Below are 7,678 nucleotides of genomic sequence, written 5' to 3' on the forward strand. Positions count from 1 at the left end.
TCTATTTGCATCTTTTTCCTTTTTAACCTCAAAACGCAGTGTTGGTTTTCCTCATGTTTCCTGGATGCTCGGATGTTTACTTCTTTGTGGTTTTTCTTTTCTTTCCTGATTACACGAGTAATAGATATTTGCAGTATAGACAATTAGTCAAGTACAGCAAAATATGAGAACGACTTAAAAATCATCCCCTGATGGGTACACGGAATCTCTGCATTGGTCTACTTCTGTGTGCATTTGAAATTTTCCATGAGTTTAAGACAAAAAAAGGGAAAAAAGAAACCACTCACCCAGGCCCATGTGTTTGTGTGGTTTTGTGTGTGGCAAATGCAAGTTCTGTAGTTAAGAGATGGTGTTGTCTGCAAAACCAAAAATTTTTACTGTCGGACAGAGTAACACCCCATGCCTCAGGCCCCCATTGATTTGATGTGATGTGTTCTGTCTGAATCCTTTACAAAACCCACGGATGGTAGCGCCTCTGTCCATGGAATTTCCCAGGCAAGAATACTGGAGTGGGTTGCCATTTCCTCCTCCAGAGGATCTTCCCGACACAGGGACTGAACCTGTGTCTCTTGCATTGGCAGGCAGATTCTTTACCGCTGAGCCACCTGGGAAGGCAGCCCCCAAGACAGCCCTGTCCTAATCCCTGGAACTTGTAAATAGTGTTTGATGTCCAGGGAGAATTAAGACTGCAGATGGAAGGAACGGGGCTTCCCAGGTGGCCCTAGTGGTAAAGAACCCGCCTGCCGATGCAGGAGACATGAGAGATACAGGTTCAGTCCCTGGGGCTGGGAAGATGAGGAGGGAATGGCAACCCACTCCAGTATTCTTGCCTGGAGAATCTCATGCACAGAGGAGCCTGGTGGGCTACAGTCCACCGGGTTGCAAAGAATTGGACACGACTGAAGGGACTTTGCACACATGCCTAAAAGGAAGGTTGTGACTCTGCTGACCTTAAGATGGAAAGATGTTCCTGGTGTAGCCACAGCCGTCTTAAATGGGGAAGAGGGGAGGAGAAGAGTCAGAATGAGAGAGAAGGCATCATGAGAAAGATCAGACCAGCCCCTGCTGGCTGGGATGACAGAGGAAGGGGCCATAAACAAGGATGCAGAGAGCCTATAGAAGCTGGAAAAGGAAGGGAAACAGATTCTCCCCTACAGCTTCCAGAAAGAACCAGCTCTGCCAACACCTTGATTTTAGCCCAGTGAGATTCATTTTGGACTTCTAACAACATTCAGAAAACTAAGATCATGGCATCCAGTCCCATCACTTCATGGCAAATAGATGGGGAAACAGTGGCAACAGTGGCTGACTTTATTTTTGGGGGCTCCAAAATCACTGCAGATGGTGACTGCAGCCGTGAAATTAAAAGACGCATACTCCTTGGAAGAATAGTTATGACCAACCTAGACAGCATATTAAAAAGCAGAGACATCACTTTGCCAACAAAGGTCCATCTAGTCAAGGCTAAAGTTTTTCCTGTGGTCATGTGTGGATGTGAGAGTTGGACTATAAAGAAAGCTGAGCACCGAAGAATTGATGCTTTTGAGCTGTGGTGTTGGAGAAGGCTCTTGAGAGTCCCTTGGACTGTAAGGAGATCCAACCAGTCCATCCTAAAGGAAATCAGTCCTGAATATTCATCAGAAGGACTGATGTTGAAGCTGAAACTCCAATACTTTGGCCACCTGATATGAAGAGATGACTCATTTGAAAAACCCTGATGCTGGGAAAGATTGAAGGCAGGAGGAGAAGGGGACAACAGAGGATGAGATGCTTGGATGGCATCACCGAGTCGATGGACGTGAGTTTGAGTAAACTCCACGAGTTGGTGATGGACAGGGAGGTCTGGTGTGTTGCGGTTCTTGGGGTCGCAAAGAGTCGACCACAACTGAGCAACTGAACTGAACTGAACTGAACCTCCAGAACTGTGAGATAATAAATGTGCTGTGTTAGGGCTTCCCTGGTGGTTCAGGGGTACAGTCTGTCTGCCAATGCAGGAGACATGGGTTTGATCCCCAATCCAGGAGGATCCCACACACTGTAGAGCAGCTGAGCCTCTGCACCACAAGTTCCGAGGCCTGTGCTCATAAGTGTGAGGTGATAACCTCACTGTAGTTTTGATTTGCATTTCTCTAATAATAAGCAATATTGAGCATTTTTTCCCATGTATTTATTAGCCATCTGGATGTCTCCTTTGGAACAAAGTCTGTTAAGTACATCTTCTACCCATTTTTTGGATTGGGTTGTTGGTCAACACACCAGAAAAACAAACCCAAAAAAATTATTTAAAAAAAAAATTATTATTTTTTTTAATGCCTCAAAGCATACTATTTTAGCCAAGTAGATGAACTAATAGCTGTTGAGTATCTACTACAGCCCAGACCCTTGACCATCTATTATGGACTGAATTGTGCCCCTGTCCAAATTCATGTTAAAGCTGTAAAAGGCTACGTCAGGACACAGCAAGAATGTGGCAATCTGCAAGCTGAGGAAAGGGGCCTCACTGGGAGTAACACTGCTGACATCTTGCTCTTGGACCTGCAGTCTCCAAAAGCTATGAGATAAGAAATGTCTGTGGTTGACGCCACTCAGTCTGTGATATTTCGTTACGGCAGGGAAAGAAGACAAAGACCTCATCTCAATTAAGCCTTACAAAACCCTGTTGAGGATGTCTTTTAATAAATGTACTGGACTTCCCTGGTGGTTAAGAATCTGCCTGCTAGTTTAGGGGACAATGGTTTGATCTTTGGTCTGGGAAGATTCTACATGCCGTGGGGCAAGGCTTTGTGCCACAGCTACTGAAGGTCAAGTGTCTAGAGCCAGTAAGAGAAGTTACCACAGTGAGAAGCCCACTCCCCTCAGCTAGAGAAAAGACCGCTTGCAGTAACAAAAACCAAATTAATACATAAATATTAAAATGATTACTTAAAATGTGCTGGCCCTAATGAAATGACCACATCATTCCACTGAGTGCCTGCCCCACATCAGGCAGGTCACAGACACGTGTCAAAGCTCTCTCCTTCGCTGTCTCCGTATCACAGACAAGGATATGGGGGCACAGAGAAGCCAAGATGCAGCCCCGAGTCACGGTCTGTCAGTGCCAGAGCCAGGGGCTCAGCCAGATCTCCACCGTGCTTTCCGCTGCAACCTTCGTTACCATCTTGTTTCTGACTCACACAATAAACTCTAACTAAATGCACCATGCTTTACTCCCCCTAAAGTAACTTCTACAACCTTTCCAGCACAGTCACTCTTGCAGCCCATGTGTGCAAAGTCACTTCCGTCATGTCCAGCTCTTTGTGGCCCCCATGGACTGTAGCCCGCCAGGCTCCTCTGTCCATGGGGATTCTCCAAGCAAGAATACTGGAGCGGGTTGCCATTTCCTCCTCCAGGGAATCTTCCAGACCCAGGGACTGAATCCAAGTCCCTTACGCCTCCTGTATTGGCAGGTGGGCTCTTTACCTCTAGCACCACGTGGAAACCCATCTATACCACTAACAGCCACTGACACTAATGCAGACTAGACAAAAACGAGTAAGAGCCACCCATGATACATCCTTTTTGTTTTTAATTGTCCAGTCCCGGGACGGGCAGGCAACCCTTCTGTAAATGGTCAGCCAGTCAACATGTTCAGTTCTGTGGGTCAAATGGTCTCTGTCTCAAGGACTCAATTCCGTCCTTGCGGTTTGAAAGCATCCACTGATGATACACAAACAATTGGGTGCGACAAAGTTCCCATAAAACTTCATGGATGAAAAAACATGAATTTCCTTTCCATTTCCGTCTTGATTTGCTTTTCAACCACTTAAAAACATACGATTCCACCTCCTAGACCACGAAGAGACAGGTGGCGGGCAGCAAGAGGACAGGAGGGAAGCCAGGTGTGGGAAGCAGCTTGCCAAGCCCTGGCCCAACCACAAACCAACCAACTGGTCGGAAAGAAAGCCATGGGCCGACACTGATGAGCTCTTGCTGTTTTTTACTGAAAAATGTAGATTTTGAATTTCCAGTTTGCTACAGATCCTTTCGCCCAATTTCTCATCCAGGAACACTTGCTATTAACCAGACTCCTTTCCAGGAACTCTCAAGTGCCAAAAATGGGCTTGAAGGGGATAAAGTGCCTTCCTCTGCATAATGAAAATCAAGGGAATGGTGAAAACAAACCCCCAGGTAGAATTTATATCTTTTCTTTAAAATATTTATGTTTTATTTTTATTTATATGGCTATGCTGGGCTTTAGCTGAAACATGTGGAATCTAGTTCCTGGGCCGGGGATCAAACCCAGGCCCCCTGTGCTGGGACCATGGAGTCTTAGCCACTGGACCACCAGGGAAGTCCCCCCCCCACCCCTTTTTTTAAATAGCATGTTTTTTGCTTTATACACAAACAGCACATGTCTTGCATCAACATAGGAAAACATCAGGTAGTTTGTCAAATCTTTCATGAACTCAGATTTGGTTAAGAAGGAGCTAATGAAAATGCTTGACATGAACAGGAAATGCCTCCCTGGCTTTGCAAATCTAACCACTTCAGAGGAGGGCCAATCTCATTATCACATCTCCTGCAGCTGCTTAAGAGGAATCCCAGGGAGCCCGGCAACGATTTACCCCCTAACTATCCAGGGAACTAAAATTGGGTCTGCTCTGTGAACCACCAAGGGAATATTTCATGTAAAGATGGGCTCCATAAAGGACAGAAATGGTATGGACCTAATAGAAGCAGAAGATATTAAGAAAAGGTGGCAAGAATATACAGAAGAACTGTACAAAAAAGATCTTCACGACCCAGATAATCACGATGGTGTGATCACTCACCTAGAGCCAGACATCCTGGAATGTGAAGTCAAGTGGGCCTTAGAAAGCATTACTACGAACAAAGCTAGTGGAGGTGATGGAGTTCCAGTTGAGCTATTTCAAATCCTGAAAGATGATGCTGTGAAAGTGCTGCACTCAGTATGCCAGCAAATTTGGAAAACTCAGCAGTGGCCACAGGACTGGAAAAGGCCGGTTTTCATTCCAATCCCAAAGAAAGGCAATGCCAAAGAATGCTCAAACTACCACACAATTGCACTCATCTCACACGCTAGTAAAGTAATGCTCAAAATTTTCCAAGCCAGGCTTCAGCAATACGTGAACCGTGAACTTCCAGATGTTCAAGCTGGTTTTAGAAAAGGCAGAGGAACCAGAGATCAAATTGCCAACATCTGCTAGATCATGGAAAAAGGAAGAGAGTTCCAGAAAAACATCTATTTCTGCTTTACTGACTATGCCAAAGCCTTTGACTGCATGGATCACAATAAACTATGGAAAATTCTGAAAGAGATGGGAATATCAGACCACCTGACCTCCCTCTTGAGAAACCTATATGCAGGTCAGGAAGCAACAGTTAGAACTGGACATGGAACAACAGACTGCTTCCAAATAGAAAAAGGAGTACGTCAAGGCTGTATATTGTCACCCTGCTTATTTAACTTATATGCAGAGTACATCCTGAGAAATGCTGGGCTGGATGAAGCACAAGCTGGAATCAAGATTGCCAGGAGAAATATCAATAACCTCAGATATGCAGATGACACCATCCTTACGGCAGAAAGTGAAGAACTAAAGAGCCTCTTGATGAAAGTGAAAGAGGAGAGTGAAAAAGTTGGCTTAAAACTCAACATTCAGAAAACTAAGATCATGGCATCTGGTCCCATCATGGGAAATAGATGGGGAAAGTGGAAACAGTGACAGACTTTATTTTTTGGGGCTCCAAAATCACTGCAGATGGTGACTGCAGCCATGAAATTAAAAGACGCTTGCTCCTTGGAAGAAAAGTTATGACCAACCTAGACAGCTTATTAAAAAGCAGAGACCATTACTTTGCCAACAAAGGTCCGTCTAGTCAAGGCTATGGTTTTTCCAGTAGCCATGTATGGATGTGAGAGTTGGACTATAAAGAAAGCTAAGTGCTGAAGAATTGATGCTTTTGAGCTGTGGTGTTGGAGAAGACTCTTGAGAGTCCCTTGGACTGCTAGGAGATCCAACCAGTCCATCCTAAGGAAATCAGTCCTCAATATTCATTGGAAGGACTGATGCTGAAGCTGAAACTCCAATACTTTGGCCACCTGATGTGAGGAACTGACTCATTGGAAAAGACCCTGATGCTGGGAAAGATTGAAGGCAGAAGGAGAAGGAGACGACAGAGGATGAGATGGTTGGATGGTGTCACCAACTCAATGGACATGAGTTTGAGTAAACTCCGCGAGTTGGTGATGGACAGGGAGGCCTGGTATGCTGCGGTCCATGGGGTTGCAAAGAGTCAGACACGACTGAGCGATTGAACTGAACTGAACTGAACCGAGGATGGTTAACTATCAAGGCAAAGGTGGAAAGCCAGCTGGTATGAGGTCAGCTGCTGTTGCCTAAGACAGTTATCTGGGTGGAGCTGAAAACCTCATCCTGGCTCACAGATTAAGCAAATTTAATCTGCTTAAGTGCCAGACACTGCTCCCAGTCACAGATGACAGGGACTTAGAACCAAGTTCTTTGGTATGTATGTTAAGTATTATGTATGTATGCATAAACAATACATACCATAGGAGCAAATGAATATTAACAAAAACAAGAAGTAAGGTGCCTAAGATGCATTTCTGGGGGTGGGGGCGGTTCTTAGCCTAAAGCTGTCAAAATGTTTGTGTTTTTTTATACGTAAGTTGCAGCAGTAGCTATAAGTTTAGTCATTTTACCATCCTATCTTTTTTTGATATCTGGGTTTTTAATTGAAGCATAGTGAATTTATAATGTTGTGTTAGTTTCCAGTGTACAGCAAAGTGATTCCATCATATATATATTTGTGTGGTTTTGTATGTGTATTCCTTTTCAGATTCTTTTCCATTATAAGTTATTACAAGACATGGAGTGGAAATTCTTTTTTAAAGTGACTCCAAAAACCCACTAGGGATGAGACACTGAGATGTCCACTGCTGTGTTATTTATAATACTCAAAAACTAAAGACAACTCAAGTCTCCATCAGCTGGGGACCAGTTAAATTAATTATGGTATGTCCACACAATGGCTTACTTACAATTAATAAGAATGGTATCATGGGGAAAAAAATGCAGAAATGTGGTCATATTATTAGGTGAGGAAAGCAGGCCAGAAGATACACAAATAACCATTTGTGTAGAGTAAAATGTATCCACCATACCCAATGCACATGTGTGGAAAAGGAGCCAGAAGAATGCATACCCAGAGAGATACTCCCTGGGGGAAAGTGATTATGGGTGATTTTTCCCCTTATAGCAAAGCTGTACTTCATAATTTTTCTACAATGAACGGGCATTGGGAGTAAGAAACTTTAAAAGAAAATAAAACAAACAGAAGCTACGGTGGTGGCACCTGACAAGGGAGCCCCCCTGGGTGCTCTGGGAATTAGCAGTGAGAGAAGCCAGCAGAGCCACAACAATGGTGCCCACAGTGGCGTTTATAACGGCGGACACAGCACAAGTTCAAAGTACATGTGAGAGGGCCAAGGTTAGAGAGATTTATTGAAGCTCCACGGGAATTAAAAATGAGAACAATGAGACCTCTCTGGCAGCCCAGAAAATATGAAGGAAATGATGCTGAAATGAAAACAGCAGAGGCTCAGAGATACAGAAAACAGAATTATGGTTACCAAGGGGGAAAAGAATTAATTAGG

The sequence above is a fragment of the Bos indicus x Bos taurus genome, chromosome 7 (genome assembly GCF_003369695.1).
Source record: "Bos indicus x Bos taurus breed Angus x Brahman F1 hybrid chromosome 7, Bos_hybrid_MaternalHap_v2.0, whole genome shotgun sequence".
Taxonomy (NCBI): domain Eukaryota; kingdom Metazoa; phylum Chordata; class Mammalia; order Artiodactyla; family Bovidae; genus Bos; species Bos indicus x Bos taurus.